Here is a 19,872-nt window from a genome sequence, read left to right as displayed (position 1 = left end):
CATATGCCACTGCCAAGTTTTCACTGGGCTGAAATCTTGGAATACAGTAGCCATTCACACCACAATGAACCCAATATAGTTCTTTAGGCTTAGAACATTAAGGAAACAGGAGTGACCTCTGGCAATCCAATGAACCTCGCTAAATCTCAGTTATCTCATCTAGAAATTGGGAATAAGATACTTGTTTCCCTACCTCTAAATTGAGAAGCAGCATGGCTCAGTGGAAAGAGCATAGGCTTGGGAGTCAGAGGTCATAGGTTCTAATCCCAGCTCTGCTGCCTGTCAGCTGTGTGACCTTGGGCAAGTAAATTAACGTCTCTGTGCCTCAGTTACCTCATTTGTAAAATGGGGATGAAGACTGTGAGCCATATGTGGGACAACCTGATTACCTTGTATCTCCCCTGGCGCCTAGAACAGTGCGTGGCAGATAGTAAGCACTTAACAAATATAAACATTATTATTATCGATATTGGGCAGAACAGGTACTAGGTGTCAGGGCTGATTATCTTGTATCTACCCAATGCTTAGCACCGGGCTCTGATACATAGTGAACACTTGATTTTTTTGATAGTGAGGATACAAGGGAGTGCACATTTTTTGCACCCCTATTTCTACTTTCTTCCCCTTGCTTTTCTCTCTTCCTCTAAATCCTATCACCATGCCCCCTTTCCCAATCCAGAATCTCGTTTCCTTCCAGAGGCTCTATAGTACATATTCTAGCAAGGGAGATGGACACTAAAATGATTTATAGGTAGGAGGAAAGAGAAGGAGATGTGTGCCTGGGTTAATGCTTAAGTAATTGGAAGATATGGAAATAATTGGTAAGGGAGGTTGTGAATACTCAAGTGCTCAGTGGGTACTGAAAGAGTGAGGTAGCAGTTGGGGGAAATATAACCTGAGGAGCATGGAAATCAAAAATGGAAGGCTTCTTGGATTAGATGTTGTGTAGTTGGGAGGGGCTAGGGTGGGTGGGTGGGAGCAGCTGAGCTCGTTGTTGGGCAGGGATTGTCTCTATCTGTTCCTGAACTATACATTCCAAGTGCTTAGTACAGTGCTCTGCACATAGTAAGTGCTCAATAAATACGATTGAATGAATGAATGTGATTTCAGAAAGGCTTTGAAGTTGAGGAGATATGTGGTCTGTTGGATTTGAAGTGGGAAGGCATCCTGGACGGGGGAAGGGCATGGATAAGAAGAGGTTGGCAGCGGAAGAGATGAGAAAGAGGCTCATTGAGTAGGTTAGGCTTGGAGTAGCTGAGAGTGCAATCTGGGGTGCAGTGGGAGAAGAGAGAGGATAAGTGGGAGGAAGAGAACTACTTCAGTGGCTCTAAACCAGTGGTTAGGAGTATCTCCTCGATGCAGAGAGGAATGCATAACCATTGGATCCTTTTGAAGAGTGGAAGAAGTGTGTAAAATGACATTTTAGAAATACGATTGAAAAACGCTGTTTATTGAGTGCTTACTATGTGCAAAGCACTATACTAAGTGCTTGAGAGAGTGCAATACAACAGAGTTGGCAGACATGTTCCCTGACCACAGGGAGCTTATGTTTCAGAGGACTATATCTTGTAAGCAGGGTGAGATATAGCCTGGAAAAGGAGTGACACTGGAGGGTGGGAGATCAGTAAGGAAATGGATGCGGAAGTCAAGGTGCATCAGAGAACCAGGAAGAGGATTGGAGAGTAAGGGATAGAGCTGGGAAATGTGGAGGAAAAACTGTCAGGACTTAATTACTGACAAAGTAAGAGTCAAAAAAGAGGAAGGTGACAATGAAAATACCAAGTTCTGTGGGTTTGGATTACAAGGGTGTTGGTGGTGTTCAATCAACAGTATTTGTTGAGTGCTTACTATGGTCAGAATATTTGGGAGACCACCAGAGAGTGAAAAGATAAGATCTCTCAACTAAAGGATATCAAGTGTAAGGAAAATTTAGGTGATGAGGATTTGAGAGGGAAGATGAGGGGTTCTGTTATATAACTATTGAGATTTAAGATGCTTGCTGGGCAGTCTAAGAAAGCTGTGGGAGTCATCCACCTAGAGATGGTAGCTGATGTTGTGGGAGCTGATGATCTCATTCAATCATATTTGTTGACTGCTTACTGTGTGCAGAGCACTCCTGAAGGGAGTGGATGTGAGGTGAGAAGGAAAGTGGATCCAAAAGAGAGACATGCAGGTCACTCACAGCTATGGGGTGGGAGGCAGAAGACCTAGTGTAAAAAGACTATGGAAGAGGATAGCCATGATAATATATTTGCTAAAAACCGTAGGGCCAAGCATTGCACTACTACTGAGGTAGATACAGAGAAGCAGCATGGCTCAGCGGAAAGAGCACAGGTTTAGGAGTCAGGGGTCATGTGTTATAATCCCAGCTCCGCCACCTGTCAGCTGTGTGACTTTAGGCAAGTCACTTAACCTCTCCCCGCCTCAGTTACCTCATTTGTAAAATGGGGATTAAGATTGTGAGCCTCATGTGGGACAACCTGATTACCCTGTATCTACCTGAGTACTTAGAATAGTGCTTGGCACATAGTAAGCACTTAACAAATACCAACATTATTAATATAATATAATAGCATAGGCAGATTGGACACAGTTCCTGTCACACATGGGGCTCACAGTCTAAGTAGGAAGGAGAATGTGTCTCAAATCTTGATTTTAGAGATGAAGAAACTGAGGCACTGACAAGTTAAGGGTCTTGCCCAAGGTCACACAGCAGGCAACTGGCAGAGCTGGGATCAGAACCCAGGTCCTTAAACTCCCAGGACCATGCTCCTCCCAACGGGTCATGCTGCCCCCATGAAAGAGTTCTCTCCCATGAGAGATTTTGGGTTGGTAAAATTTGGCACCATTCCTTATAGCAAAGAGTGGTCCATGGTGTCAAAGGTAGCCAAAGTTTCAAAGAGAATTTGCTATTAGGGAGATTCCATTAGATTGGGCAAAGAGGAGATCAAAAATATGGGTCTTTTTTACAATTAAATGATCTTCCAACTCCCATCCCTTCCTCACCCCTCAAGAAAAAACAGTCAGAAATGGCTGTGCTACTGCTCAACCCTAACTGTATGATGTTTTATGATTTGAGAGAGAACTTTTAGGTATGTGTCTCTAGAGCACTACAAATTTTATTTACTGAAGCTGTGTGCGATTCTGTTAATTCAGCTCCAGGGTGTCTCGTTCGGTTTTCAGAAGTATTTTAGCAGCAACGTATCCACAGACTTTCATTGTAAAGGGAAAAATAAATATCTCAAGCTAGTACTGTCCTGGGAAGAGCTTTGAAATCTGGATTCAGCAGCTGTTTTCCAGTGACTCAGTGGGATAGTCTTTGACTGGCTAAACCCATAAGGGTTCTCCAAAGCTAGATGCAATAGCAAGTTTCTCTTTGCATCTTTATGGCCTGCTTTAACCTGGAAACTAGTTCCGGTGAAATATAAAACAGCCTTTCTTGTCTCATAAATTCTAAACGGACGAAATGTACCCCTCATAGTAAGTGATGGGTATGCTGCTGAAAAATGAGCCTGGTTTGGATTTTAAGCATCGCGGACAATAGGATCAAGGTGAAAGATCAGGGCACATCCAAGAGGTAGCAGGTTTAAAGATACTACGCCTAGCAATGCAAACCTCCCCGTTATAGCAATTTGTTAGCCATGCCACCAGTTGGTTTAGGCAAATCTCTCCCCTAAATCCTTCAGGCCCCTCTCAGGGTTGCACCTGGAGAGTTCCAAGTGCTCTTCCAGTCTCGACTATGGGAGGGAGAATCAGGCAGAAGTATATTCCTTTCATTCCTAGCTTGGGCAGTGGCTAGGAATTGGAAGGCAATCTGCTACAAGTTAAAACTCACCTGTGCTGGGAAGCAGGGCATGGGAGAGAATCAAGTATAGAGATTCAAGTTCACTGCGCGGAAGGAGGCAGTAGTAAACCAGTTCCATATTTTTACCAAGAAAACTCTGGATACGCTATGAGAACGATTGCAGATGGAGGTGGAGCATTCTAGGAGAGATGTGTCCATGACATCGCTGTGGGTCAAAGATAACTTGATGGCTTAAGACAAGACAAACCCTTAGGGGTAGTTTGGAATACTTTGGAAGGGCCTGGCTTTGTAAAGTCCCAAACTCTACCCTTCCTAGTGATGAAGCTGAGTTTTGGTGGGTGTTGAGCAGGAGAAACTGAATCCTTTTTGGAGTATGCAGAGAATGGACCAGCAATAATAACGATAACAGTACTAATTAATGGTATTTGTCAACCTCTTATTATGCATCAATCACTGTACTAAGCGCTAGGGCAGATACAAGGTAAGGTTGGACACAGTCACTGACCTACATGGGGTTCAGACTCTACCCAGGAGGAAGAACAGGGATTGAATCCCCATTTTACAGAAGTTAAGTGACTTACCCAAGGTCACATCGCAGACAAATGGCAGAACCAGGATTGGAACCCAAGTTCTCTGACTTCATGGCCCATGCGTTTTCCACTAGGCCTGACTGCTGTCCTTGAGATCCACCCATTAGAATTTGCACTTGGCAAGTGATTCCTCTCCAAGCTACATCCATGGGGAAAAAAAGGGTTAGTCATTTGGTCATAAGCATAATTTGTGGCTAATTTCAGCCTAAATACTGATTTTATAATCTCCAATAACTGTTCAATCTCTATCCCCACCAATTCTGAAATTCCTCTATTTGACCACAGCCTCTTGACTTGCTCTCTTTCCCATACACCCACCCCTCATAACTCTGTCCTTTTCCCCCATGGGGCCGCTGTTCTTTTTACACCCTCCAGGATTCTAAAGCCATCCTACCCAATTTGATCTCCATACCCATACTACCTTCTCCTGATGCATTCATTCAATCGTATTTATTGAGCGTTTACTCTGTGCAGAGCACTGTACTAAGCGCTTGGAATGTACAATTTGGCCACAGATAGAGACAATCCCTGCCCAACAACGGGCTCACAGTCTGAAAGATGAATTGACACACTCGACATCACCCTCTCTACTGAACTGCACTCCCTTGCTCTCCTGTCCCTCTTCCAGACCCATACCTCTAATCCACAACCCTGAATCACCACCAGAGTCAGGGACACTGTTCCTGTGATCAAGTTGTGGAGGACTGGTGGAGGAAATCCAGACATCTCTCTAACCTTGTTCACCATAAATTCATTCTAATCTACTTCAGTTCAGCCTTTTTCTACTGTCTGACTAAAACATCTTCCTAATTCATTTCCATAGCTACTGACCTACCAGCTGTTCCAGCCATTAAACTCCTTCTCAAACCCCCTAATCCTCCGCCCCCACCATCTCTTTCCTCTAATGACCTGGATACATACTTCATCAACAAAATTGACATCAGGTGTGATCTCCCTAAAATCTCCCTGCTCCTCTCCAAACCACCCATTCTCCTCCACCCTCTTTGACTGTCCCTGTGGTCCCTGCAGTAGCTCAGTTAAATCTCTCTCCTCTCTCTGTCTACCCCCTCCACCTGTGCTTCTGACCCTATCCCCTCCTACTTTTTAAAAACACTTGACCCCTCACTTCTTCCCTTCTTGACTGTCATCTTCAACTATTCACTTTCTAATGACTTCTTCCCCATTGCTTTCAAACATGCTTATGTAGCCCCTGTCCTAAAAAAAACAACCCTCCCTTGACTTCACGACTCGCTCCAGTTATCGCCCCATTTCCCTCCCACCATGTCTCTCTAAACTTGTTGAAGTAGTTGTTTACACCCGCTATCTCCACTTTCCATCCTCCAAATCCTTCCTAACTGGATTCAGCCCCATTCACTCCACAGAAACAGCTCTCTCTCAGGTAAACTGATGACGTTCTTCTCACCAAATCTGATGGCCTCTACTCCATCCTAATCCTCCTAGACCTTTCATACGCCATCCCCTTATGCTGGAACTCTCTCCCCATCCATATATACTAAATCACTACTCTCTGCACCTTCAAAGCATTACTGTGGTCACATCTCCTCCCAGAGGTTTTCCCAGATTAAGCCCTCTTTTGCCCGGCTCGCTCTTCCTTCCTCATTGTCTATGCACTTCAATCTGTGGTCTTTGGATATTTGATATTTGTCTCACCCTCAACCCACAGCACTTCTATACATATCTTTAAATAATATAAATTACTTGTTCATTCATGTTAATATCTCTCTCCCCCTCTTCACTATAAGGTTGTTATGGCCAGGGAAGCTGTCTGCAAATTCTGTTGTACTCGCCCAAGGGCTTAGTATGGAGCTCTGCTCATAGTAAGCTCTCAATAAATATGACTGATTGGTTGGTTAACCCATTTTCTGAGGACTCTCCAAACAAGCAAGCCTGCTGATCAAACTGACATCTAAATGGGTCGTCTGCTAATCTGTTTTAAAAATCTTCAAGATAATGATGATGATAATGGCATCTGTTAAGCACTTAATATGTGTCAAACACTGTTCTAAGCACTGGAGTGAATACAAGCAAATCAAGTTAAATGCAATTCCTTTCCCTCACGATAACTGATGCACTTATTAAGTACTTATTATGTGCCAGGCACTGTATTAAGCACTGGGGTGGATTGAAACAAATTGGATTGGACACAGTCCCTGTCCCACAAGGGGCTTACAGTCTTAATCATGGGGCTCGTGGCTTTAATCACCATTTTACAGATGAGGAAACAGAGACACAGAGAAGTGAGGTGACTTGTCCAAGGTCACACAGCAGAAGAATGGCAGAGCTGGGATTAGAAACCAGGCCCTTCTTACTCCCAGACCCGTGCTATATCCACTTGGCTATGCTGCTTCTCTTTGGGTGCTGTAAATCATTACCGTGCAAACCTCTCTTTGAGTAGCGTGTGTTAAATCTCTTGGTTTGTGTTACCAATTAAATCCTGATTCTTTAGCTTTCCTGTTTGGGAATGTAGTTCAATTATGGCTGCTGACATCAACTCAGCCTTATTAATGGGTTCCTGGATTGAGTTCCAAAATCTATACCTTCCCTTGATACTTTTAAATGTAGGATGGCTGATTATGGTGTTGGTTTAGGGTTTATAACAATGCAACACTAGATTTAATCCAAGGAGATTCATTCATTCAATCATATTAAGTGCTTACTGTGAGCAGAGCACTGTACTAAGCACTTGGGAAAGTACAGTACAACAATAACGAATGACAATACCTGCTCATAATGAGCTCACAGGCCAGAGGGGTTGTACCCTGCTGTTCTAAAGGAGTTCTCAATCACAGCCACCTAAGGCCACCAGTAATGAATTCCCTGCAGGCACAGCTTGTATACACATTTTGTTATCAAGTGCTGTTGAGTAGTTTCCAATTCATAGCTACCTTTGGATATATTTTCTCTATAATGTCCTGTCTTCTGCCATAATCAGTAACCTTGCTAATGGTTCTTTCAATATCACTGTTATGGTCTTTCCATCTAGCTGCTGGTCTGCTTCTTCCACGTCTTCCTAACATTAGTGTCTCCTCAAGATAATTTTAGGCATGTTTTATTCTTCCTGGATGATTTTGTATCTTTGAGCCATGATTAGTGGATGGCAAGGGGTTGTGGAGAGTAGGGCAAGGGTAATGGACAGGAAAGGTATATTACATGTACATACATACATACATACATATATATATATATATATATATATATACACACATATATATATATATATATTCTAGATTTTGAGCTCCTTGTGGACAGTCTCCTCGGAGACTTCAACATCCATATGGATATACCCGATGACTCCTCTGCCGCCTGCCTGCTATCCCTCCTCGACTCTGCCGACTTCCTGCTCCACCATACCGCGCCCACTCACCGACTCGGTCACACCCTCGATCTCGTCATCTCCTACTGCTGCACTATCTCCTCCCTCACCAACTCTGAAATCCCTCTCTCTGACCATAACCTTAATAATAATAATAATGATAATGTTGGTATTTGTTAAGCGCTTACTATGTGCCGAGCACTGTTCTAAGCACTGGGGTAGACATAGGGGAATCAGGTTGTCCCACGTGGGGCTCACAGTCTTAATCCCCATTTTACAGATGAGGGAACTGAGGCACAGAGAGGTTAAGTGACTTGCCCACAGTCACACAGCCGACAAGTGGCAGAGCTGGGATTCGAACTCATGAGCCCTGACTCCAAAGCCCGTGCTCTTTCCACTGAGCCACGCTGCTTCTCACCTGCCTCACCTGCCTCATCTCTCACACTCCATCCCCCTGCAAATCTTCGCTACTGCCCCACAGAGACCTCTGCTCTCTTGATCCCATCCGTCTTTCCAAAAGCATCTCTCCTCACCTTGCGGCCCTGTCCTCACTTCCCACTCTCGATGATCAGGTCTCCACTCTCAACTCCACCCTCTCTACTCATCTCAACTCTCTCATCCCCCTTTCCCTCCGCTGCTCTCGCTCCACTAACCCACAGCCCTGGATCACCTCCTCTGACCACCTCCTACGCTCCTATGCTCGAGCTGTTGAGCGCTGCTGGCGAAAGTCCAAGCACCAAGCCGACCTCACACAGTTTAAATTTATCCTTTCCTGCCTTAACTCTGCCCTCTCCTCCGCCAGGCAAAACTTCTTCTCCCTCATCGACACCCATGCCCATCACCCCCGCCAATTGTTCCGGACCTTTAACTCTCTCCTTAGGCCCCCTGTTCCTCTCCCTCCCCCATCTCTCACCCCCAATGATCTGGCCACCTACTTCATCACAAAAATCAACACAATCAGGTCTGAGCTCCCCAAAGTCACCCCTCCGCCTCTCCCCTCCCCCCACCAACCCTCTCCCCTACTTTCCCATCCTTCCCTGCAGTATTCTCAGAGGAGATCTCCTCCCTCCTCTTAAGTGCCACCCCCTCCACCTGCGCCTCGGACCCCATTCCCTCTCACCTTATTAAAAACATCGGCCCTGCCCTCCTCCCTTCCTTAACTTCTATTTTTAACCACTCAATCTCCTTCCCCTCTGCCTTCAAACATGCCCACGTCTCCCCCATCCTAAAAAAACCCGCTCTCGACCCCACTTCCCCTTCCAGTTATCGCCCTATCTCCCTACTACCCTTCCTTTCCAAAATCCTAGAACGAGTCGTCTACAATCGATGCTTAGAATTCCTTAACTCCCATTCTCTCCTGGACCCCCTCCAATCTGGCTTCCATCCCCTCCACTCTACCGAGACTGCTCTCTCTAAGGTCACCCGTGACCTCCTTCTTGCCAAATCCAATGGCTCCTACTCCATTCTAATCCTCCTTGACCTCTCTGCTGCCTTTGACACTGTCGACCATCCCCTCCTCCTCCATACCTTATCTCACCTTGGCTTCACGGACTCCGTCCTCTCCTGGTTCTCCTCTTACCTCTCTGGCCGGTCATTCTCGGTCTCCTTCGCAGGCGCCTCCTCCCCCTCCCATCCTTTAACTGTTGGAGTTCCTCAAGGGTCAGTTCTCGGCCCTCTTCTGTTCTCCATTTACACTCACTCCCTCGGTGAACTCATTCGCTCTCACAGCTTTGACTACCATCTCTACGCAGATGACACGCAGATCTACATCTCTGCCCCTGTCCTCTCCCCCTCCCTTCAGGCTCGCATCTCCTCCTGCCTCCGGGACGTCTCCACCTGGATGTCGGCCCTCCACCTAAAACTCAACATGAGCGAGACTGAGCTCCTCATCTTCCCTCCCAAACCCGGTCCTCTCCCAGACTTCTCTATCACTGTGGATGGCAGACCATCTTTCCCGTCTCTCGGGCCCGCAATCTCGGTGTCATCCTTGACTCGTCTCTCTCATTCACCCCACACATCCTATCCGTTGCCAAGACCTGCCGGTTTCACCTTTACAATATCGCCAAGATCCGCTCTTTCCTCTCCACCCAAACGGCTACCTTACTGCTACGGGCTCTCGTTATATCCTGGCTAGACTACTGTGTCAGCCTTCTCTCTGATCTCCCTTCCTCCTCTCTCGCCCCGCTCCGGTCTATTCTTCACTCTGCCGCCCAGCTCATCTTCCCGCAGAAACGATCTGGGCATGTCACTCCCCTTCTTAAACAACTCCAGTGATTGCCTATCAACCTCTGCTCCAAACAAAAACTCCTCACTCTAGGCTTCAAGGCTCTCCATCACCTTGCCCCTTCCTACCTCTCCTCCCTTCTCTCTTTCTACCGCCCACCCCGCATGCTCCGCTCCTCTGCCGCCCACCTCCTCACCGTCCCTTGGTCTTGCCCATCCCACCGTCTACCCCTGGGCCACGTCCTCCCGCGGTCCAGCAACGCACTCCCTCCTCACCTCCGCCAAACTGATTCTCTTCCCCTCTTCAAAACCCTACTTAAAACTCACCTCCTCCAAGAGGCCTTCCCAGACTGAGCTCCTCTTCTTCCTCTACTCCCTCTACCACCCCCCCCCTTCACCTCTCCGCAGCTAAACCCTCTTTTCCCCCTTTCCCTCTGCTCCTCCCCCTCTCCCTTCCCATCCCCTCAGCACTGTACTCGTCCACTCAACTGTATATATTTACATTACCCTATTTATTTTGTTAATGAAAGGTACATCGCCTTGATTCTATTTAGTTGCCATTGTTTTTACGAGATGTTCTTTCCCTTGACTCTATTTATTGCCATTGTTCTTGTCTGTCTGTCTCCCCCGATTAGACTGTAAGCCCGTCAAATGGCAGGGACTGTCTCTATCTGTTGCTGACTTGTTCATTCCAAGCGCTTCGTGCAGTGCTCTGCACATAGTAAGTGCTCAGTAAATACTATTGAATGAATGAATTAATTAATTAATGGAATGTGTCTATTATATTGTTGTGTCGCACTCTCCCAAGTGCATAGTATGGTACCCTGCACATAGTAAGTGCTCAATAAATGCGATTGATTTATCCGATAGAGCACTAACTTCACAGCATACCTACTTCAGTGGATTTGGCAGACCAAATTTAGCTACATTAATGGAGTTGGAGTTGTTAATTATAGTGTAAACAACACTTTTTGGTGGTTATATTTCAACCTATCACAAAGGTTTCATTTTTTATGATTTTATGTTACTTGATGGGCCTCAGATTTGGATGAACTCAATACCCTGCTATCAAATGCAACTAAAAAAATAGATGGATTCAATAGTTTTCTTCACATTTAGTTCACATATAATTGATTGCACTCCCCCTTAAAGGAGGACTTCTAAACGTTTTTAAAGAGCCAGAGAAGCTGGGTCTCAAACAATGGACCATAGACTGGGAGACCACTGCAACAGAATGGTGGAGAGTCAGTGGGATATAGGTTGGACTCCTTAAATTGCCCATCAGTCAGGCTGCCAAGAGGCTGGCTTGAAAATGGAGATTGAGATTGTATAGGACAAACCCACTAGCAAAACAGGGAACTATATTTACAAAAGCTCTCTGTGGGAAGGGAGCATCTTGGTGTCTACCTACTCTGTTATATTGTACTGTCCTGAGAGTTTAGTACAGTGGTCTGCACGCAGAGCTCAATAAATATAATTGATTGATATGCCATTAATATGGTAAGCAACATTGGTCATGAATCATTTAACTACTGAAGGGAAGTTTCAGTATGTGAATGAATTGACTAGGTTTGACCCAGTTCTGTGATGAAAAAAAAATAAAATAAACTTTAGGAATTTAAAATTTGTATTTAAAATTTCTGAGAAGCGATTGCTTAGTTGATAGACCATGGGCCTGGGAGTCAGTGGGTTCTAATCCTGGCTCCATCACTTGTCTGCTGTGTTACCTTGGGCAAATCATTTCACTTTTCTGGGATTCAGTTACATCTGTAAAATGAGGATTGAGAGACTGTGAGCCCCATTTAGGACAAGGACTGTATCCAACCCGATTTGCTTGTGTCTACCCCAGCGCTTGGTGCCTGGTACATAGTAAGCTCTTAACAAATACCATAATAATAATTATTATAATTACTATAATTACATTTATTTTGCAACTTTGAGGAAGGTTAGGTCTGGACTTGATGGGAAAATGTTATTCATGCAAACTGAAAAGTAGAAAAACCATGAAGATGAAGGTCCAGCAATATAAAGGCTTCAATATCCCTTGGTTAGATATCCCAAACCTGGGACTCCCCTACTTTCAAGAAATCATGGGTCAATTAGAGGTTTTGTGGCTAAAAACTGCAATCTTAAAATGTGCCAGTCAGAACATGAAGCTAAAATGAGATAGCAAACAAACTGAATATTGAAGGTAACAATTTTACAATTTTAGAGGTCCTCTTAATTTTCAGTGGATTGTGTGTGTGTGTGTGTGTGTGTGTGTGTGTGTGTGTGTAAAACAAGTGTATTGATTGCATTCCCTGGGAAAACTCATTTGCTCTCATGGCTTCAACTACCATCCTTTTCAGATAATTTCCAAATCTTCTTCTCCAGCCCTGACCTCTCTCCCTCCCTATAATCTCACATTTCCTCCTACCTTAGAGAAATCTTTATGTGGATGTCCCACCAACACCTTAAACTAAACATGTCCAAAATTGAACTCCTCATCTTCCCACCCAAACCATCTCCTCCTGCTGTCTTTGCAATCACGGTAGACAGGTAGCACCATCCTCTCTGTCACACAAGTCTGTAACCTTGGTGTTGTCCTCAACTCATAATAATAATAAAAGTAATAATGATGTTATTTGTTAAGCTCTTATGTGCCAAGCACTGCTCTAATCACTGGGGTAGATGCAAGGTAATTAGTTGTCCCACTTGGGATTCACAGTCTTAATCCCCATTTTTCAGATGAGGTAACTGAGGCTCAGAGAAGTTGAATGACTGTCCAAGGTCACACAGCAGACAATTGGAGTAGGGATTAGAACCCAAGTCCTCTGATTCCCAAGCCTGTGCTCTTTCCACTAAGCCATGCTGCATCTATCTCATTCATCCACGTATTCAATCACCAAACCCTGTCAGTTCTACCTTCACAGCATTCCTAAAATCTCCCCTTTCCTCGCCATCCAAAGTGCTACCAAGATGATCCAAGCACTTTTCCTATCCTGCCTTGACTACTGCATCTGCCTCCTTGCTGACCTCCCTATCTCCTGTTTCTCCCCACTCCGGTCCATACTTCACTCTGCTGCGTGGTTCATTTTCCTAAAAAAAAAAATTTAATTCAAGTCTCCTCACTCCTCAAGAACCTCCAAAGGCTGCCCATCCACCTCCACATCAAACAAAAACTCTTCAATTGCTTTTAAAGCACTCAATCATCTCGCATCATCCTACCTCACCTCACTGATCCCCTACTAGAGTCCAGCTTACCCACTGTGACCCCATCTCATCTATCTCACTGCCAACCACTTTCCCAGGCCATCCCTCTAGCGTGAAACTCCCTCCCACTACATATATACCAGAGCAGCACTCATCCCACATTCAGAGCATTATGAAAGTCACATCTCCTTCAATAGGCCTTTCCCTATTAAGCCCTCTTTTCCCTGGCTCTCTCTCCCTTCTGTGTTGCCTATGAATTTGAGTCTGTGACCTTTGGGCATTTGATATTTGCCCCACCCTCAACCCCACAGCTCTACTGGACATATGATTTAAATCATATATTATCAATTATTTATACTAATTATTGTCTTCTCTAGCTTGTAAGCTCATTGTGGGCAGGGAATGTGCCTGTCAACTCTGTTGTGGTGTACTCTCCCAAGCATTTAGTTCTGCGCTCTGCATTAGACTGTGAGCCCATTGTTGGGCAGGAATTGTCTCTATCTGATGCTGAATTGTACATTCCAAGCACTTAGTATAGTGCTCTGCACACAGTAAGTGCTCAATAAATGTGATAGAATGAATAGTAAGTCCTCAGTGATTATTGATTGATAATTGCCCATATTTTTGCACAATATTTACAACTCCAAAAGAGAGAAGGGTCTACCATACATGTAGAATAACAATAAAGGAAGAAAAAAAGTAGGAAAGGAAGAAAGAAGGAAGAGAAAGCAAGTATCTGGTTGAGACTGTCTCATATCTATCCCACGTTCCCAAAATCTTCCTACAGTAGGTTCTCAAAGAGTTATGATAAGCCCCCATCCATTCCTCTTCTTCCTACCTCAGAGTTTGCACATCTCCAGGAATCTATAGCTGTGGTGTTATCAAATTTTGACCCATCTCTTCTTACCCCACAGTTCATATGTCCTCCACCAGCCTGAATATATTTATTTTTGATCTCTCTAGCTATAAATATTATTATATTCATTTACCCATTCGAGTATAAGCTCCTTATGGGCAGAGAATGCAACGCTTTGTTATTCTGCACTTCCTTCAGCGCAGTGCAGCAACAGAGCACTCAGTCGATATTACTACTCTTTCATAGATGGAAACTATAGGGATGAAACCCAGACCCAGGGAATGAATATAAATATCCAACATTGTCATGAATAATGTAACTTGCCTGCCCCCTTTAGTGTTTGTTTAGTATTTCAGTACCTAAGATATTGGAGGGGTAAGGACAATCCCTGAAGCAATTGAGAGACATTTAGAAAGGCGTGCACCATGTTCTCCATTTCTCTAGAATCAAATACCCTGAGAGAGCAAGTTCCATCCACCCTCCCAAATTTTTTTTAGGAAACAAGGGTAAAATTATCATCAGCAGAGGAACTTACTGCTGTCATCTTACCTACTAAAACCAGATCATATTTTACCATATTTCAAATATATATGTATAACAATAATGTTGGTAATGGTTAAGCACTTACTATGTGCAGAGCACTGTTCTAAGCGCCGGGGTAGAGACAGGGTAATTAGGTTATCCCACATGAGGCTCACAGTTAATCCCTATTTTACAGATGAGGTAACTGAGGCACAGAGAAGTGAAGTGACTTGCCCACAGTCACACAGCTGACAAGTGGCAGAGCTGGGCTTCGATCCCAAGACCTCTGACTCCTAAGCCCTGGAGCCACTAAGCCACACTTCTTCTCTTGTTGGCAGATTGATGAAATATGATTTTGAAGGGTAATATAGTTTACATTTTTGAAACTTGAAACTTTTTAAATGTACATATTCCAGGAGAGTCAAATGCACATTAAGTATATATACTTACAGTGCTCTGCACACAGTAAGTGCTCAATAAGTGCTATTGAATGAATGTATATTCAATAGTATTTATTTAGTGGGAGCTTACTATGTGCAAAGCACTGTACTAAGCGCTTGGAATGTACAATTTGGCAACCAATAGAGACAATCCCTGCCCACTGATGGGCTTACAGTCTAGTCAGGGGAGACAGACAAAAACAATAGCAATAAATAGAATCAAGGGGATGTACACCTCATTAACAAAATAAATAGGGTAACAAAGATATATACAAATGAGCAGATGAGCACAGTGCTGAGGGGAGGGGAAGGGAGAGGGGGAGGAGCAGAGGGAAAAAGGGGAAAGGAAGCTTAGCAGAGGGGAGGTGAAGGGGAGGGCAGAAAGGCAGCAGAGGGAGCAGAGGGAAAAGGGGAAGCTCAGTCTGGGACGGCCTCTTGGAGGAGGTGAGCTCTCAGTAGGGCCTTGAAGAGGGGAAGAGAGTTAGTTTGGTGGAGGTGAGGAGGGAGGGCATTCCAGGACAGCGGGCGGATGTGGGCCGGGGTCGACGGCGGGATAGGCGAGAATGGGTATGTATAGCGGGATAGGCGAGTGTGTGTATACATACATACACATATATGCACACACATATATGCATACATACTCAGAAACATGCTGCCCTCTCTTTTACAGTGCACTCCCCTTGAGAATACTGGATTTTGAACTGTTGTTATTTGAAGCATTTCCAAAATAATTAAGTTAGCAAGGAAAACTGTTTACTGACTCTTCAGAAATGACTGTGGATAAATGATCTGAGTGGTATCATTATCCTTACACTCTAAATTTAGAATTGAAAATGTCCTGACATTGTTTCAGAAATTTTAGATGCAATTCCCGTTGTACATATTCTAACATCTTCTCTCAAGTATCTCAGCTGTTTTTCATCGCATCAACACATTGTGAACAGGACTGCAACAGAGCTTTAATTATAGGGCAGCTCAACCAGCTCCAAATGGATGTTCCGCTGTTGGATGTTCCCTTCCAAAGAAGGATGCAATCAGTTCAAGCTGCTTTTGAATGATGTTTCAGATTATGAGCTGGTAAACAGGTCTTAAAATAGTCAGCTTCTAAAGAATGTGAAATTCCTGTAATTACGTGGTACCTTAAAGTTAACCCTAAATGGAAATGGGGATTGTTGAGAGAGTTACTGTGATTTGGAACAACTAGTGTGAGAAAAGAACAGTAATGAATCCAAGATTTTTGAAAAGGAGGAACCCAGTTATTAAAGGGGGAAATAACTAAGTGTAGTGTGTCAGAACTGAAATGAAAATGGAGTTTCCTTGATGCTGGAGAGCCTTGTAATTAGTAAGGATCATGTTAGCTTTGGGCACTGCACTGGAATGCTAGGAAGAAAGGGATTCAAAGCTCTAGTGTATGGGTACACATCTGCTTGAGTTCATTTGGGGGCATTTTCTCTATTTACTTTGGTAGTATTGCATGGGATCCCAGGAAAAAGCAGATTCTAGAGATGTTGTGAAGGTAGAACAGTTCAGTCCATATCTGCCCCCTCCTCAAAGCCTCCAGTTTTTGCCCATCCACCTCCACATCAAAAAGAAACTGTTTACCATCAAAATTCATATTTGGTATTTCCTATCAAAGGCGGAATGATGTCTTTTTCCTTTCTTATACACTTCCATGCCCCTAGTTCAATGCTCTGCACATCAGTCAATCCTGATGAATGAAATCTGTTGCATGATCAGTATTGGAAATGCCTGTGTCTCCTTAATACCTATCTAAGCAGCTTATGAAGTCACTGGAAAGACTGTGGAGAAGAACCATGAGAGTTTCTGAAGATTTGGAAAATTGAACTAAGTAAAAGATCAGGAAAAATTGCCCAATTATTTTCAACTTGTTTGGGGTTACACTAATGGCTCAGTGATCAGTTGTCTTCTCTCTGGTTTGAGAGTGAGTTTTATTTGTCTAAAAAAGGCAAATGGTATGTTAATTATTCATTTTATATTGTAGAGAGGAAGATTTCAGTTTGACATAAGAACTTCTGGCTAGTGCAGGTTGTTAAACATTGGAAGGTGAGGCTGGCAAAGATTGGAGAGTTGCCTTCCTGGGAGGTCTTAAGCTAGGGTATGATAAAAATCTTCTTCTGGAATAGTGTTGGGGCACAAGTCTGCTTCAAAAACGAGGACTGAGCACTTTATCTTTGAAGTATGGTCCATGAAATTTTATGAAAAAATTAATTGAAATTTTAAATCTGCATTCAAATTCCTGACAGGAGGAACAAATTTCAGGGAAAAGAGTAAAAATAAATCTGAGATGTCTGTAATGGGTGGGGGGAAGCTAGAATAAAGGGGAGACTAAGATATAAGAAATGCTTGAAAAGTGATTTTTCTTAAAGTTTATATTTTGGATAAGGGAAAGAAAAGAGACTTTTCCTGATTTTGTTAAAAACTTTAATTTGGATATAACAATTTTCACCTTTGCAAATCGGAAGGAGGTGACTCAATCAAAAAGGTGCCTCTAAGGTTAAAGAGGCTGTTAGTGCATTGGATGGAGGAGGCCATGCTGGTTTGTATCATATAACCAAAGGAACGGTAGGGTCAGCATCCCAGGGGTCTGGATGTTGGATACTTGAATAGCTACTGAAGGAAAGGGAGACAGTGGGAGGAGAACAGGAGAGAGGAAACGTGAAGCTTCTGGGTGAGTCAGTTGTTGTTTTTGAGAGGTGGTATTTATGTTCTGCCTGCAATTTGCAATGTCTATTTTCAGGTCAGGAAACAAAGTGCATTTGGGAATCCATTTGAGCTAATTCAGAGACTCATATCCTCTCCCTCAGTGTCCTCTTGATGCCATTATACTCATTTAGCACTCGATGGAGTGGTTGATTTGCTCTATCAAAATTTATATTAATATTATAATAAATATTTATTTATTTTATTTTCAGAGCGAATGGCGGGTGGAATTGACAGTCAACCCTGCCTTGAATCTGCCCTACTGACCTCTCTCAAGGATGATGAGCTTTTAGAGTGGAGCATCACATCATGACTGGGGAATAGAGGAGCTTGCATAGGAGAACAGACTGAATGGGTCCAGGAGTCTCAGTTTGTGAAGATCCAGGATAAGAGAAGACATCACTGAAGTCCACAGAAATCATGAAGGGTATGACCAGAATAAGATTAAAATGTGGTTCATCTACCTACCTATCTACTTATCTGCCTATTCTGATCAATCAATTAATGGTATTTATTGAGTGTCTACTGTCTGCAGAGCACTGTTACTAAACACTGGGGAGCATTCCAAAGACATAGAAGTCTTATTTCCTGTCTTTAAGGAGCTCACAATGTAGTGGGGGAGACAGATCCTATGACATATTCTATACAAGATGGGAATACAAGGAGAAGTAGAGGAGAGAAGAGACAATAGGCGAACAAAAGGGCAGAAACAAAAGCATTGCATTTGTTGGGCTTAATGGTCTTCAAATTTCCTACGCCTTTCTGGAACATATGGGTTTAACTAATTGCATTTTCTTCGCAGATGTGCAGAAGAAAATTGTCCATGCTAATGCTGGGATCTATCCAACTAGGAGAAAACTGGTGAGTCAGTGACAGGTTTTTTAAAGGAGGCATTTATTAAGAATGACAAACACAATTATGTTGTTTAATAAATGAATTTTTGTAGAGTTGAAGAAGTTCAAGTGTTCTAATTCCAAATATCTCCTAATCATCACTGCCTGTCTTCATGGCTTCAGTCTGTAATACAGTGATGCTGTTTCTAGGTCATCCACTAGAATTACAATCCATTTGGGGGACATTCGCCTGGCCATGAAGAGTTCAATTATGACCTCAGCACTCCTGCCTGAAAAAATTAACACTCTCCCACACATCCCGCAGTGATTTGTAAAAGTGTGTTACATCCAGGATTTCACTTTGCAAAATTGGAGACCTTGAATGAGCTACAGATTTAATGGCACCGTGAAAAGTTGATAGTGATGCGGATTTGGATGGCACATGACAGACTGGCCAAAAGATAGATTTTTGGAGGAGGAGTATGACAGAATACAGCATAAGAGGAGTCTGGAAAAAAGAGACATGAACAAGAATAATTCTAATAAAGGGCAGAAAGAGGAAAAGGCTAAAAGAGCCAGAAGGGTCAACATTTTCTTGGTAAATTTAAAGGTTTCAAAATATCAATCAATGGACAAAATCTGATCTAGGAAAACGACAACAGTCCCACTAAAAGAGGTTTTTGACATTGTTCAAAGCTTTGTTGTTTTGAAATACGGTCAGTGTTCCCTCAGTAAAGTTTACTTTCCTCCTTATATCATCACTGGAACCTTTATTTCTAACTACATATGATTAATTGTTACCTGTTATTTAATCTCAATTTTGCCCCTGGAAACAATATAATCTTTATATTAACCACAAGCTGTCACAATGTGATTGTCATTCAGTCATAATGTCAGTGAGAATGATAAGAAGAATTAACGTAACAAATATACAGAGTAAAATAAAATGTCAACTTTTATCACATACTTTTCTTCCATCTGTCCGACTGATTTTCAATGCCAGTTTCAGAAAGAAAATTGCCAACTCTTCATGTTTTTCAGTTGTGCTTTCACATGGCTGCACTGGCTTGGAGCATTAGCTCTTATTATGAAAGTTAATTCAGTGATGCTGCAGAGTCCTAGGATAATGGAATTGCACTTGCAGCGTGACATTGAAATCCTTTGTCCAGCTGTGATGTCCCCTCTTTTTCAATAGTTGATGTTGTTGTCTGAACTGTTCTCTTTGAAAACTTCATTTATGGAATCATCTTGTATTTTGTACCCACTTACTTGGTCCACAGAGAAGAGTTCCACCTTTTTTCTTTCAGTAGCTATTATAGCTCTCACATTGCCCTTCAAACTGCTGTTGTTGTCATT

General features: G+C 43.2%; 1 non-coding gene across 1 annotated transcript; it reads left to right on the top strand.

The window, feature by feature from the left end:
• The first annotated feature begins 3,687 nt into the window (after window positions 1–3,687).
• On the top strand, window positions 3,688–3,825 carry LOC114811826. Its single transcript, XR_003759522.1, has one exon. It is a non-coding gene; the product is annotated as a small nucleolar RNA SNORA7 (small nucleolar RNA).
• Window positions 3,826–19,872: the final 16,047 nt, after the last annotated feature.

The sequence above is a fragment of the Ornithorhynchus anatinus genome, chromosome 4 (assembly GCF_004115215.2).
Source record: "Ornithorhynchus anatinus isolate Pmale09 chromosome 4, mOrnAna1.pri.v4, whole genome shotgun sequence".
In the NCBI taxonomy this organism is placed as follows: Eukaryota; Metazoa; Chordata; class Mammalia; order Monotremata; family Ornithorhynchidae; genus Ornithorhynchus; species Ornithorhynchus anatinus.
The sequence above is the reverse complement of the archived record's forward strand: the minus strand, read 5'-3'. Positions and strand labels throughout refer to the sequence as shown.